The 16146-nt window shown below is 49.1% G+C and overlaps 1 protein-coding gene across 1 annotated transcript in view; it reads left to right on the top strand.

Annotated features, from left to right (window-relative positions):
- Meltrin (disintegrin and metalloproteinase domain-containing protein meltrin) overlaps positions 1-16146 on the top strand; it is a 52258-nt gene that overhangs the window by 10437 nt on the left and 25675 nt on the right. The gene's annotated exons all lie outside the window — the stretch shown is intronic.

Raw genomic sequence — 16146 nt, 5'->3', positions numbered from 1 at the left:
GCGTGACTAAAGGTACAATAAGCGTCGCGTCGCGTGAATCATCGGGCGCGCGAGAGAGGTCACGCGTTCCCTGCTTCTCGGGGAATTTTTCACTTTACGACGCGTGTAATGGAGACTGCGAGCTCGCCGGCGAGAGAGGAAACAGGAGGGAAACGAACGACGACTTTTGAGGCGCGTGGAAACCCGTCGCCGTGCGATCGCTGTCGCGCCATCGGTTAATTAAATCAACGGTGGCTCGATAATGGCGTTCGACGCCCGACCCAGGAGGGATCTCTGACCCCGCAGGTGACAACGCAATTTCCTGTCGGGGGCAGGTTTGTGATTCACGGGCCGAGATAAAGCGGGAAGAGCGTCGAAATTCTTCGACGGGTACACCCACCCGCGTGTCGGACGGCGCTGCGCATCTATGCACCGATCGATCGAGATGCTTTTTGTAATCCTGTCGCCCCACGGTCCCTCTTCCAGGCTCCATGAATCTCTCGACCGCGTCCGATTGTTCTCAGAAGGGAGCACCGATATTTCTGCCCCATCCATGCGAAAGGAGAAATTTATCTGGACCCTCTGAATAGGGAAGCACGACTTACACTCGCTGTGGAAACAGTTGTCGCGGGGGACGAATCAAGTTGGCCTGCTCCGATTGCCAGGATCGATCGTTGGTCCTCGGAGGTTGCCTTGGTGTATACGGTTGAGCAGACACGATGCAACAGGGGAGACCGGTCGGGGGAGGCTGTTGGCGTCGTCGCGAGATCCGAATCTATTCTGGGCTTAACAATGGGTCACAGTTTCAACGCGGCGGCTAGTCTGGACCGTATCTCGGCGACTTGAGAGCCAAAACGCCACTCCCACCTCGGGTGCATTCCTTCCGCGGTGGCGCTCGATCATCTTTCATTGATCTCCGATCGATTGCGAGCTTCTCCGAGCGGGGCACGCGTTGCGAACGTTAGTCTGCAGCGTGCTGGGGGTAAATAGCTGAATCTTTAAGAAGCGACGGAGCGGGGCTCCATCGGCGGTGTTATCGGTCGTCGAACGTGTCGACGCGTTAACAGCTCGCTCCAGTTTCATCCGTGGAGACGATAAGCGAAGCCCACGGGCCTAGGTATCCGTCGCAAGAATAGTAAGTAGACCATCGAGCGAGAATAGAGGTCGATGCATCGCGAACGATCGCGGTTCCGTAAGCCTACAGTCTCGCGTTTGTTTCCCTTGGTTGGTCGTGACTGGTCGCGTTTCTCCTGGGGTCGGTCGCCTAAAAATGGATCCTAGGGAACGCCTTTGAGCGCGGCAGAAGGAACTGCATCCAGAGATGCAGATACGTCTGTCCCTCGTCCCTCCGTGTCTGCTCGTCGACGAGCATATTCTCGCTTTCTCTATAATTCACCGCGCTTTTGTCGATCGACTCTGCCACTCTTCTTCTTCCTCTCCGAGCAGACGTTTCTAAATATAGTGCCCCCCGAGCGTTTAATAGAATCTCGCTTTAATTCTGGAGCGACGCTTTCCCCGTTGAAAGACGCTGCGATTAAAGGGAGCCCACACGGAATCCCAGAACAGGGGACAGATGTCGAGGAAGCTTCGCAGCGCGTGCTCGAATTAACGCTGGTCGATCTCCTCTCTTAAAACACCGATCGCTGTCCGCTCACCCGTGGATCCTGTATCGTTACTGTTCCACCACCTTGGAGCCGCTCCAACTCGGTCGGTTTTCGTCGACCACCGCCCGCTCGGTTTCGTGAAAACCACCCCGCAGGGGGCGGTTCTCCGATCCGTGCACCTGGACTCCCCCGACTCGGCTGAATTGTTCGACTTACCTGCGGTCCCACCTAGGCCCGGTCACTCGCAGCCCATCTGCCGATCTTAATCGGCCCCCGAAGCCGGGAGAAACGAACGGTTCTCAACTCTCCGTCAGTTTTATTCGACACCTTTGCGCGCCAAGTGGAAACGAGCTTGACAAACGGCGCAGAGCAGACTCGAGGATCGACCACGTTTATTTAATAATTAAAACGAAACCGAAATGCAGGCGGAAGCAAACGAGGAAGCCGAGGGGTAGTTATTAACTCACTGCTCGACACAAATTTCGCCGGAGCTTCTCCTCGGGACGGCTTTCAATTTTCCAGCGTTTTAAGCCGAGCAAAAAGTATCGCCAGCTTTGTGCTCCCGCCCGCCAAAGCCCACCCCCGGGGACGCCGCGGCGATTATATCGCGAAATTCATTGCGATTGCCCGGCAACAGTTGAACGGGAGTCTGTTTCTGTTAGCGTTTATTGCGCCACAAATCAGCTGGGATAGCAACAATAATTGAAACGCTCCTTCGTCTCCGTTGTGCACCGATCTTCGGACTCCCGCTCGTTGCTTCTGTCGCTGATTCCACCCCCCGTTAATTAAGCATCGCGGAAATAACCAGAAGGGTAGAATAGACTCGTAGGTAGTCGCTCGAGGCTGCCGCCTCGTTACGGAAGCTCTGATCTCCGGGAATCGGAGTTATCTTGGCCTTTCCCCCTCGTTTCACCGGTATCACGGAAAGTCCGCGTCGACTCGCTCATTTTTCTAGAATTTGTGCTCTCGGCTATCTAGCCCCGGCCACGCTCCAGCCGGCTGAAATAATAGGAGAACGTCGGCGGCGGCGACGGCTCGCAAGCCAGGGAAACGGAAGAGCCAGCGGGGCTAGATTTTTTCCTCCAAGTGGTCTAAATTTATTCCGCTCCCCTTGGCGCGGCGAGCCCCCCGCCCCCATTGAAAAATCCAACAAATCCGTGGAAAGGGTAGTTCGGGGCCTGGCGGAAAGTTGATCGAGAGATCGCTGGTCGGCTCCCGTTTCGCTGATTAAACTCGATCGCTTTTCTGCACCCCCTCTCCTCGCGGAAACAAAAGTTGCGAGGGTGGTTCTCGGAGCGAGCGTAACTCGCTGACAGAGGAGAGGCAATTTACTCCGAATTAACGTCGCCGCTATGAATCCGACGAGAAAAAGAGAAGCCAGGGGGTCGTTGAGCTTTTTCAACCCCTGCCTCCGCGGATCGTTTTCTCTTGATTTTCTCCCGATATAATCCCACCCCGCTGCCCCAGTATCGCGTGGAATATTCTCCCAGTTCCGTTGCTGTCCCAGTGGTGCTTTCCTTTTCACCCGAACTGGAACCTATCGCGTGTTATTCCTCCGTCGAGGACCGAGCGCGTTCTCGGAGTACCTGCCCAGTGGCTTGCCAGTAGCTGGTCGCGATTGAAGGCGGATCGAGAGTCGCGGTCGCCGGGCGTCGGAGCGTTAGAGGGCGGACAAAACGGACGAGGTGCGCCCGATTTAGCGGGCGCCTCGTTAGGTGCGAGACGACGATGACTCACCATGTGCCAGGTTCGTTGGCATCGTCGACGTTTTATCGACTTTCCATCGTCGACTGGATGTGCACGCAGCCAGCCGGCCAGCCAGCCGGCACGCACGGTTTGTTGTTCCGGTAATACACGGGGGGGCACGTGTGTTGGAATGACGAGAGAGGCTGGCGTGGCTCGAGGGTTAGGTTCTAGCGACGCGGAGGCCGTGTGCCGCCCGGCTCCGGTCTAACGGTACACGATCGCAGTGAAACGAGAGTAAACGGTTACGAGCGAGGTCGAGAGAGCTGCGACGAGTCGGCCCGCGATCGCGGAATGTAAAGTAAACCGCGCTCGATGGTTACGACAATGGCCCAGCCACGATCCCGTTCCACCCGAGCGACGGGGTACTCCTCGATGCCGGCTGATTAAGATTACCAAGAACAATGAAACTCCACGGCGGAGTAGTCCGAGGCGCTTCGTAATTGCTCGCCGAGTCAATGTTGGATACGCGTGAGTTCGGTGGAAGATGGTGCCTCTCGGTATCTTCGGGCGCGTAAGATGATTTTCGGCTAGAGTTTCGCACCTCCCGGCGGTTTCGGAGTCGGATCTTGTCGCGTAGACGTGGATTCTACTGGCGTCAGAGATTACGCGTAGTCACACTTGGTGTGCGCGGTCGGTGCTGTATAGCAGACTTACTGTTAGGTCTCCAGTTAATTGTAGGGTAGAGTAGAGTCGACTGAATTCTGCGGGAGAGGAATATACTGCTGGACGTTATTTTTTTGTCGAGTATGATTATGTATACATTAAAGGGTTATGCCTAGTCAGGCGCCCGAAAAGAGGCGCATGTTTGTGAATTTTTGTTGGAAAAGCGGAAGCATATATTCTCACAGAACTTTTTGCAATTAAAACAGCAATATTTAAAGAATATTTGGTAATTTTTTCGTGGAAAAATATTTACGTTTATAATAAAGTAACAGCCGACATCTAAGAAGCCTTTTTAAAAATTTGGTTTTGCGGTGAGCACTGCTATTCGGAACCAGATTGTCTAAAATAAAAAAATATATAAAAGATATATTAATATCTGATTAAGGGAATTTGTGAAATAGTAATTTAAAAGAAAATGACGGCTATTTAAAGTTGAAATTCTGATTTTTCCGTGCAAAAATCACACGAAAAAGATCAGGTTCGCAGGAAAAATCAGGTTCTGTAAAAATACGCTTCCGCTTTTTCAAAAACATTCGCCTCTTTCGTATACAATCTTCTTAAAAATCACGTAGGAAGTAAATAAGAGAGAGGAACCAATTTGAATACACGAAATTTAAATACAACTTCAGAGCACTTATCACGAGGGCTAATTTATTGCGATACATTTTTTGTCGATAAACATTGTCGCTTTGAATAGTGACTGGTTAACTAATTCTTAAATTTGGAACGGTACGGCATCTTCTAACTAATGATTGAGACATTCAGAGCAACCACGGCAAAAAAAATAGTGTCGCGGTTCTTCAGAAGATCGCGGGAGGGAAGAGGGTGTGGGCGATTCGCCTAGAACTAGGAAGTCGAGCCACGTCGCGTCGTGCCGTGTCCAATGACCGTTGTAACCGCCATCATAGATCCCTTTATCGGAGACGGGAACGGCATCGTAAGTCGAAGGGCTTCGTGTTCCTTAGTCGACCGGTGTCGGCCAGCTTATGGTGCTCGCGTTACCATCGCGAGGGTTCTTTACTTGACCTTTGTCTACCCGGAGCTTCGACTTGTCGTCAAGCTCGCCTGATCCCCGTGTCGCGGTTCCCAGAAATTCTTTCCGCACGATTTCTCCCACTGGCGTTCGAGCAATCGTCTTCGAGTGAAACGTCACTTCCAATGAAAGGCAACGTGATGCCTGGTCAGTAGTACCGCGTACGCGCTCGTCTATGAAAGCCCCCTGAACGGAGGTACAACAATGGCGCATACGTGAGTACCAGCGACATCCTCCCGAATGTCTGAAAACGTCCACGTGGCCGCCGGGAAGCCTGCTTAAGGATGAACCGCGCGATAAATTATGTATAAGCCGCGGTGACGACCGGGCGGGTTTCGAGAAAAAGGGAAATAGGCGAGGGCGAAGGGCACAGCGCGCGGCGGCAGCTCGTCCAACTGAATCGGTTATTCGAGTTTCCAAAGTGTACCTACGTAGTTGCTCGACCGTTGATCCGCCAGGAACTTGGACACCGGGACCAGAACGGCGCTCTGCAAAGTCCAAGCTTTCGCGGGCAAGTAGCCGCCACCATTGTCGGCTACTTTACGCGACGCGGATGAACTTCGTCGCGTGGTTTGAGCGCCGCACAGTGGTCCGAAATCCCTATATCAAGGAAAAAGTATGATAACGTCAATGTGAAACCTTCGGTATGTACAAAACTTGGTATCCCGGGGTTTTTGCGGTCGCTGATTACAAGACTGAAGTCAAAATTACTAAAAACGAAACGGCTAATCCAAAGTGAAACAATAATCCGCGTTAATGGTGTTTTGAGAGGTGTAGGTACGGAAAGGTAAGGAACTTAAAGTTGGGGAGGATTTATAATAAAAATAAAACTGATAGTTTTGCGATTTGTGAAAAAATATATTTCAAAATTAAATTAGATACGAAAAAGGAATATAATTATGCACATGTAATTATAGTTTTGGAATAATTTGGTGTAATTAGTTTTTTGTAGGTGTACAGTATTATTATTATTTCGTCTTTATTACTCGTAAAACAAAGGTATAGTACATAAGGAGAAAGTAAAGGCGAGTAACGGCGAGGCCGCAGTATAAACTGTTAATAGGCCTAACCATAACATAAAACTAAACATTAATTAGTACTACGTATACTAATTCTAAACATACTTAAAACTAATTCAACAATGAAATATGGGATATGAAATATGAAACAGATAGTAATGAAACATATTGTTAGTAATAAGACATGTAAAAGTCAACAATGTTTTTCTAGCGGAATCACATATTTTTTAAGGCATTAATCGATTCTATTCGTCATTCTCTATTAAAAAGTATTAACCTACTGATGCCGAAAAACTATTAGTTTAGGAGACATTTGTATGTCAATATTAATGATTAAATTAAAATATCTCCCAAACTAATAGTTTCTCGACATAAGTAGGTTAATACTTTGCCATGGAAAATGATAAACTGAATCCAGTGATGTATTAACAAATATATGATTGAAAGCAAGATTCTCCAAACACTGATAAAGTTATAGAAAAAATGCTCCCGACACCAAAGCCACAGGTTCACGCAGCTGAAATCTGTTTAGTTATGTATTGAAAAGTATAATGCACCAAAAGTATTAAGTCTTACCTCGACGCTAGCTGTCGCGAAAAAGTTATGTCTAATTAAACTTCGATTCTATTGTTAAAAATACCCATTTGTTCAACTTATGTCCTACTGAAACCAACGATGGTATCATTGCCTTAATTCATGTAATTTATTTGTCCAGTATGAACACAATCAAATTACAAAATTGCGATTTTTTTAAAATTCGTAGATACTTTAAATTTTACTTGTAAGATAGTGCATTTGTAGCTGAAAATTGCAGGTATTCTGTTCCTCGACTTTCACGTTATGCTAAATTAATGGTATTTACAGAAAATCCTTGTTAATTCTGGTGCTTCAACTGTCCCACTATGGAATTGTATTGAAAAAATTCTGTGTACTTAACATTGAAAAAATGCGCCGGTGCACTGACGTTTTGGAAATCCGGTTAACATCGTCCGCTGGTTATCTTATTATCATGCAAATGTCACGGCAGGCATTTTCGCCGGGCGTCGCGGCGGCCAGGTGCGTTGCCGCGCCACTGTAATTCCGCGATGCGTCGTCATTAAGGAAGGCTCGCAAGAAGCACGGTTTAATTAAAGCCGTCGCGAATAAAACCGCGCTCCTGGGGGCCGGCAGCGACAATTTCTCGCGAGCACTCGAACGCGACACTTTCGCCTTTATTAACATGCAAATGCCGCGACGGGCCAACGTTAATTATTGCAGTCGGCGTCGCGTCGGTGTGCCTTTCTCCTGGAACTCCCCTGCGTTTACGAACGTCGCTAGCGAAAATTTCGCCGCAATTTTTGTCTTTGATCGGCGCCTCTCCCTCCGCGCTGTTTACGAGGGCCAGCCCCGTGGAATATCGAGTCTCCCCAGGCACCTGGGGATCCGTTGAGCCTCGGGCACGCGTCTCGGATATCGGCCGAGCGGGGCCCAATGAATTTTCGGGTCACGTGCGGGCGACTGTACGTGCTGAAAAATTTCTGTACGCGAAGGGGATGCGCGCCTGGAGGAAGTGGTTCCTCGAGGGGTACAGTCCATGTTTTCCACGTCCAGGGGGGAAAAGAAACGGTGAGATGGAAAGGAACGGCGCGGGGTTAACTTGAAAAGCAAATGGAAGGGAATCAAGTACGGCGGACCTTTAAATGTAGGGGAGACCGGGGCTAAAAGTTCCGGGGGTAAGTTGTTCCGACGGCTCTATCTTCAAAATAAAAAGAGCGTTGTACTTTAAATTATTTTTTCCGTGTGAGTTGATCACGCCACTCTGTCCCCCACTTTAATAACGTCCGCGACAGCGAATTGTGTGGTTGTAAGCAAGGACCTATTAGTCGCGTACCAGATAAGTAAAAATTTTTCTATCATTACTTTTTGGTCTATTTCAATTATTTAACGTAGATATTATAGATTGAATCGTTCTTATGGATCAAATGACATTTAAGAACATGGTGTAATAGTGTTTATCGTTTGAATACATGTATAAGCAGAATAATCTTTGAAATTGCTACATGTGTCGGTAGGGGCTAGTTGTTACCGTGACTTGGGGCACGTTGGTACCGTAAAAACTTGCCCCGCCGCAAATAGGTCTGTGAAGATAGCACCCCCAAATTCGATTTTTTAAAAAAACTCAACGGCATTCGTTTGTCCTTCGTTTGCCCACGTTTGCCCATAAAAATTTTTTTTTTGCCCACCCTACAAAAAAAGTTATGAATAAAATAAAAAATTTGTCTTCATCACCCACGATGAATGCATTTCAATTTTTTAAAAGAAGGATACGAATATATCCGACCTGGCCACGTTTGCCCACTCTCAGATTTCATTTGCCCACCCTCCAGAATTTAAATAAAAAATAAAAACCTCGAAAAGAAGGGTACAGGTGAAGCGATCGCGTTAAAGTTCGATTTTTCTAGAAAATATTATCAAAATCGTTCTTTCAACGATGCAGTCCGTTAGTTTAGATGTAGAAGAGATTTGCCCATGCATTAATTTCGTATGCCCACCCTCCAGAATCGAATTATTAATAAAGATAGCCAAGAAGTGCGATGCCCGTTGAAGCGATCGCGTTAAAGTTCGATTTTTCTGGAAAATAATATCAAAATCGTTTTTTCAACGATGCAGTCCGTTAGTTTAGATATAGAAGAGATTTGCCCATGCATTAATTTCGTATGCCCACCCTCCAGAATCGAATTATTAATAAAGATAGCCAAGAAGTGCGGTGCCCGTTGAAGCGATCGCGTTAAAGTTCGATTTTTCTGGAAAATAATATCGAAATCGTTCTTTCAACGATGCAGTCCGTTAGTTTAGATGTAGAAGAGATTTGCCCATGCATTAATTTCGTATGTCCACCCTCCAGAATCGAATTATTAACAAAGATAGCTAAGAAGTGCGTCGTTGGAAATAATTCGAGAGTATCGCCAGACATCTGTTTACGTTTCGGCAGTGGCACACGGCGCTGCGCCCCTTTAGTTAGGGTAGCAGCGCTGCGTGTCGTCATCGAACGTGCCGAAACGTAAACAGATGTCTGCGACACTCTCGAATTGTTTCCAACGACGCACGAAAGTCAGTCGGTCTACAGAGTTCGGGCGCAACTCTTGCGAAATCGTGCGTTCATTTACGGTTTGTGAAGTAACTGTGACATTATATTATTTTCCGTTGTGCGATATCATTGCGGTAATTAGTGAAAAATGACTAGAAAACCACTCTGGTATTATTCTGCACATGCTGCAGATGTGTGAAAAGTGTGAAGTGTTCGATGAGCGATACAAATTTAAGTGTCGTTCCAATAAAGTGAGAAAGAAGTGTGTGCAACATTTTTTGGATAACATGTCACCAAACACCTTCAACCTTTACGGTGAGTACAATTGATTTTGATAATTCATTCGAGAAAAAACGAACGGAAAGGTATTCGGTTCAACGGGTACCGCACTTCTTGGCTATCTTTATTAATAATTCGATTCTGGAGGGTGGGCATACGAAATTAATGCATGGGCAAATCTCTTCTACATCTAAACTAACGGACTGCATCGTTGAAAGAACGATTTCGATATTATTTTCCAGAAAAATCGAACTTTAACGCGATCGCTTCAACGGGCACCGCACTTCTTGGCTATCTTTATTAATAATTCAATTCTGGAGGGTGAACATACGAAATTAATGCATGGGCAAATCTCTTCTATGTCTAAACTAACGGACTGCATCGTTGAAAGAACGATTTTGATATTATTTTCCAGAAAAATCGAACTTTAACGCGATCGCTTCAACGGGCACCGCACTTCTTGGCTATCTTCATTAATAATTCGATTCTGAAGGGTGGGCATACGAAATTAATGGATGGGCAAATCTCTTCTACATCTAAACTAACGAACTGGACCGTTGAAAGAACGATTTTGATAATATTTTCGAGAATAATCGAACTTTAACGCGATCGCTTCATCTATACCCATTTTTTTCGCGGTTTTTATTTTTTATTTAAATTCTGGAGGGTGGGCAAATGAAATCTGAGAGTGAGCAAACGTGGTCAGGTCGGGTACATTCGTATCCTTCTATTAAAAAATTGAAATGCATTCATGATGGGTGATGAAGACAATTTTTTTATTTTGTTCATAACTCTTTTTTGGAGGGTGGTCAAACGAAAATTTTTGATGGGCAAACGTGGGCAAACGATGGACAAACGAATGCCGTTGAGTTTTTCCAAAATTTCGAATTTGGGGGTGCTATCTTCACAGACCTGCCGCAAATGTATAAATTGTTTCCGCTGTGCTTTAAGATGCGAACATATGAATAAAAGGCGGAAAGGGACACGACTTCGATCGAAGATATGCGTAAAGATAAATAAAAACTGTCGCTTTTGGTTTTCTTTTAAAGATAATACATTTTTGTTGGTCCGAACCTTCATAAATAACCATTATTATTAAAATTCTGCTTTATTTCATTAGAAGGCAACTCTTATATCATAGTAACAACTTACCCCAATGCGATAACAACTTGCCCCATATAGGGGTAAGAAGTTCCGCTTCGATCAGCCACAAATAAATTACTTTCTATGGGAAACCTATTACAATATATTAAACACAAGCTTAAAATCAGAAGATATAATAAATTTAACAAGAAATTAGTCAATAGTGAAGAGAATAACTACATTATTTTCCAGTCATTTTTTATGTTTTATCGAAATCGGAACTTTTAGCCCCGGCCTCCCCTACCGCCGGTTCGTTTTCTCTATGGCGAGGGTTCTCTCGGATGCTAATTAAATTCAAATGCAACGAAATATGGATCCTTCTCCCGCTGCGCACGGGACCCGCCAGCGAGGGGGTGTCGTTTGTTTAATTAACCGAATGTAAAAGGACACCGGGAGATCCTTGCTGGAATCGCAGAGTATATGAGTCAGAGGAATCCCCCGCGGATCGATACTCCGCGTGGACACAGCAAACTTCCGAGAGCGAGTTAGTTGTTTCTCGCCGAGGTTCTCCCGGGGAACTTGAAAATACTTGTCCCGGCCGAAAGTTAAAGGGAAAGTTCGTCGCTTAACAATCCCTCCCGAAAGCTTGTGATTCAATTACTCCAGGACTTTCCTTTCCTTTCCGCGGTTATTTAATTCACGGTCGAGTTGTCGCGACAGATCTTGATGCAGGCTCTCGAGAATCTAGCCAAGCCTCTCTCCTCGACTATAGTTGCCATTTCTCGCTTCGATCCCCGGCACATCCGTTTCCAGTCGACCAACAAGAGCCTCCTACCAGCGATTTAGCCATCCGCGCCCGCATCGCAGCGCCCGCCGTCCGTAATTGATCGTAATTCGTAGTTGATTACCTCCAGCTCCGAAATGACACTCCTGCTTTAAAGATTAGTCACACCCGTGTTCCTTCTCAACGTCCGTGCCTCGGCGAGCCTCCGAATTTGCCGCGTGAGGAGCTCAGGGAGCGCGTGCAGGAGAGTCTGCTGACCCAAGGGTGACCCGCGCGGCGAGGGTGGTTTTCGTGGAAGCGGGGGATCGATACGAGTCCGCGTACCCACCGATTCGGATCCCCCAAAATTGTCGACGAGGCGCCGTCAAGTCCCCGTTCGGCAACCTCGAGCTTCTGCGAAGTGTAACGCGCTCCGTGCATCGACGTCCACCGAAAGCGGAACGAGGAGAGAGAAGAGAGCGATGCAGAGGGATCGGACCGCGTGGGTGTGCGCCTCTAACACCAGCTTGTTTTATATCGGGCGTGCGTGTGTCATCGCCCTAGTCGCTACTACGCGTCCTGAACGCATAAGAGCCTCTTGAAGGGCTCCTGGACCGTTTTCCTTGCGCGTGCATAGCTGCTTTCCCTTCGTTCTTGCTAATTAGCATCCTCAGCCCCCTCCCAGCCACGCGCTTTCGCGAACGAGGCCCTCGGAGAGGTTCAGACCGCCAAGCAAGCCTCGCCACCTCTTCCGCAACCCGTTTTTAAAATAATCCCGCTGCCACGGGGGAACCGGGGGATTTTTCCCCGGACGAGAAACCCCTCGCGGCGCGTTTCAGCGTTATTAAAACGTACTGCGCCGCGCGTGAATCGTTTAATCGAACGGCTCTCCGCGTAAGCGTTGTTTAAAACGCTCGCGGTTGGTGGTTCCCGGGCGGCAGAAACAAAACAGAGGGAGAATTAAATACCAACCCCGTCCGATTCACGCCACGAAGTCATAAAGCGGGAGGCTCGCGCAGCTCGTCCGACGCGAATCGTTTTTCCTTGTCGATGGAGTCGTTGCTGTCCAGCCAGATGATGGTTTTTTCCGACGCGGATTCGTCGAGCCGTGACACGCGAACAGCGTGCTCCGGTCGTTAAAATCACCCCGCAGGTCGCCGGAACGAGACACGCCGGATCGATGCGATCGGGCCAGGCGGAATCGAAAATAATTAAACGAGGGAAAGCAGGCGTGCCGTGCTCGTCTCGTTATCGAAAATCCATTATTCGGCGCGGAGGCGTCGGGTTCACCCGGCCCTCTGTGCCGCTAATGGCCGCTTCTAGCCGCATCCTCGAAACTTTGCTATCCTCGAGCGATGTCGGCGTCGCCTATCCGTCTCTTAGACGACTTAACGACACCTAATTACCGTCTCGGCTAATCACCCCGCGGGTTACTCGTTACCGTCGAACCACCTGTGCGCCTGCTTCTTCGGCGGGGATAACGTCTCTAGGCCACTTGGACCCGAGCGGTGCCCGCGCGCGCACGCAAGTGTCTCCGGCCTCTACGTAGAAACGGACGTGCCAGCTAACAATAAGATACGCTATCCGAAGGCGAGGCAGATAACGTCGAAGGAAGATAATGACGGAGAGATGACCGCCCACGCTTTTCCTGGCGCGCGACTCGCTCGAGCTTGAATACGTACCTATGGAGCGATTGACAAGGGAACATCCCGAACCAGGAAATTCAAAAAATTCTGAAACTTCGTGAACATGTAGGGAATTTCCCCCTGATCACAACGGAATTTTTGTTTGCTGCCGAAATTCACTCTAAAGGTGTAATTGACCCCTGAAAATCCGGCTATTTTCCGATTTTCTGTTATAACTCGTGAAACTGTAAAATAATATTTTTGCCAAATGATAGATTTAATTAAAAGAAGCAACTTTTGTGTGGAAACTTTTTTTCCATCTTTTACATTTCGCGAGTTACAACAGAAAATCGGAAAATAACCGAATTTTCGGGGGTTAATTTCACCCGCTACGAGTGAATTTTGGCAGCAAACAAACGTTGCGTTGTAATCAGTAGGAAATCCCCTACGTATTCGCAAAGTTTCAGAATTTTTGGAATTTTCGGCCTCGAGATCTTCCCCTGTGAAAGAGTGGTTGGTTTTATCGATCACGAGCGCGCGCGGATTAGCCGAGTTTTTGAAAGCTCGCGGAGGCAATTTGGCCTGTATCGCGCGGGAACGAGGTGGAGCGAATTAATTATCGGTATTGATTAATAATTAATCGAGACCATTATTCGTCGTCCACCGTCCGTCCGCAATCCGCGTTGGAAATTTATTCGGCGCGGTCCGTTGAAACGACGCGACCTGGTTCCAGCGGGGTGATCCTTTTATTCCCAGCTCCAACGCGGCTTCTTCTTTTATTATTTCTTTCGTCTCATTAAGAGATCCACTTCCGTTGACGCGCGTCGCTCGGACGCGGCGGGAATTAACGGCAACCAGAAGCCGGCGCGGAAATAAGAGGCTAAAGCGGAGAAGAAAGGGGAGAGAGAGCACAGGAGGAGGCGTTATTTCTGGATTCGAAAAGCAGGGACCGCGCGCGCCCGGCGAGGCAGAAATATCCTCGCGAGTGCCCGCGAGAGTCGGCTCCGACGATTTGCCGAAAGATCGGCTCGCGTGCGACCCGGTTCGGGATGCTTTATGGCCATTCCGAAGCGCTGAAAGGGCCCGTTTCCATTCAGTGTCCGCGAGTCGAACGGATTATTCGTCCTCCCGCACCATTCCAGCGTCCCGTGGCTGGTGGAAGTCTGGCTGAACGTCGGTGCTCGCGGTTTTATTCGCGTCACGGCGCCTCCTGTCACGATCCAACATTTTAATCGGAATTTCCCCGGCTCGCCTGGACGGTATCGGGAATCGAATCCGATCCGTGAATCTCCGGCGAAGATGTTTGAAATTCGAGGCGGAGGAAGGAGGCAGCGAAAATAATCTGCGGGAGTATCGGGGGCTCCGGAGTGGAGGCTGTGCGTGCAATCAGAGGGAAACAAATATTTCAGAGGCCGTGGTGGAGCCTTGAATAACAGGAGAGCGCGCGCTGCTTGGAGCAAAATATCTGCTCCTTTCGGTATTCGACTCCCCCGATACGCCTGCATCGAGCTCCCTCCTCCTCCTCCTCCTGGCACATTCTCTTTTCCTTTTCGCGGGGGCTCGCGAAGCCGCCTCGAGAACCGTCGAAATTTAAGAGAAGCCCGGGCGGCTGCAGCGGGCGGCACCGAGGCAACGGAAAGATTTATCTCGATTTTCGCCGGGATTCCGTCGGAAAGAGGATAATATCCAGGAATCTGCGTCGAGAACAAAGTCCGGATTTATCCTACCTCTCGGCAGTATCAAGCAAAACTCAGAATTACCAGACATCGCTAGAGATAAAGTCTCTCCCGGAGTCCTATTCCAATTACGCGGAATAGAGTCAGTCTCCCTTATCCGGGGCTTCAGCCAGAATTTCGACGCGAACTGTAACTTTCGTGCTGGAGAACGAGATGCCAAGACCGAAGCTGCACAAACAGGAGACCACGATGGTGTACGATGGCCATTAAAATCGGCTGCGAACGCGTCTTTATCGCCTGGCGGGGTACCACGCGCCGCCGGCGGCGCAAACAAGGTTATTGATAATAATTATCGACGCGTTCCCTTGCGCCTCGACGGGAGCGAAGCTTACCACCGACGCGCTCCAGGCAATCCTCTTGGCGGGCAGGCTCGATAAGCGATGTTTCTGCGGGCTTGAAAGGAAGACGCGGAAGTTGGATACTTCACGCGGTGGACCTAGATCGAAAGGGGCAGAGGAGGCAGCGGCGAAGCGAAAGAGGAGGGAGCTTCTCCGCCGACGTTAATCCAAGACGCGAAACCACCACTTGACGCCTATTTGCGGCAATTAACCCGCAGCGCGTTGACGAACTTGAACTCGCCGGTTAATTGGACGCGCCGCAGACGTCCGACCGTTTTCCCTCCTCTTTTCTCCAGCGGCCAGAAATTTGCTCGCCCGAGTTGTCTCCTCGGCGCGAGCTCCCTCGGGAGGAGCCAGCGCTCCTCGGGGCTCACCTGGCCGATCGAGCGGGGTAATTCGAAACGCGCGCGACCCTCGATCGACCCGTGAGTCCAATTTCAATGAAAGTAGTTCTCCAGGCGACTGCATCTGCGAGGGGTTGCTCGAGCTCCCAGCGGCGAGAAGCATTCCTCGGAGACTCGTCGGAACGGCTACTTGGGCCGAATTAGAGCCGCGCGTTAATCCCGCGCCGACGAGAAGGCTTTCGATTAATCTTAGCGCGGCTTTCGGATGATGGCAAGCTTCGAGCTGAAACCCTTTCCCGAGCTGGTTGCCCGGGGTTGTAATTTCGCGGAGGGAAGGGCGGAAGGTGTGTCGGCAGGGATGAGAGAAGGGATTATTTGACGGAGGCGCATCTCGGGGATCGTACTAGATTGTAATCGTCCTAGGATTCTCTTAGCTTCGTGTATTTAAAAGACGAAGGAACAAACACGGGAGAGGAGGACCGTCGCTGCGCGAGCCGGGATGAATTCAAATGCAGCAGACGCGGAGCTTTCAAATCCTCTATTTTAACGAGCGCGTCCGGTGGAGCGTGTAACGTCGACTCTCGCGCGGGGGTGGCAGCCGTAGGAGGAATCGAGGAGCTTTCGCGCGAGGAGCTTCGGTTCCGGAACAAAAGTTGCACTTCCTAGACGCTCGATGCGGGAGAGAAGAATAGGAGAAAGCACGCGTAGGATGTAGTGGTGGAGGAGCACGGATGTGTCAGTGGGATCGTGTCGGAGGTGGAAAAGCGATAGAAAAACGGCGCTCGTTAGCTCGCGAGATTTCCAGTACACGGTAAAAAGCCCGCAAAGAGGATTACTCCGTTGCTGTTCCGACAAATCCCCTTCCGT

Source organism: Andrena cerasifolii, chromosome 10 (genome assembly GCF_050908995.1).
Source record: "Andrena cerasifolii isolate SP2316 chromosome 10, iyAndCera1_principal, whole genome shotgun sequence".
NCBI lineage: Eukaryota > Metazoa > Arthropoda > Insecta > Hymenoptera > Andrenidae > Andrena > Andrena cerasifolii.
This window is presented reverse-complemented; position numbering and strand designations above follow the sequence as displayed.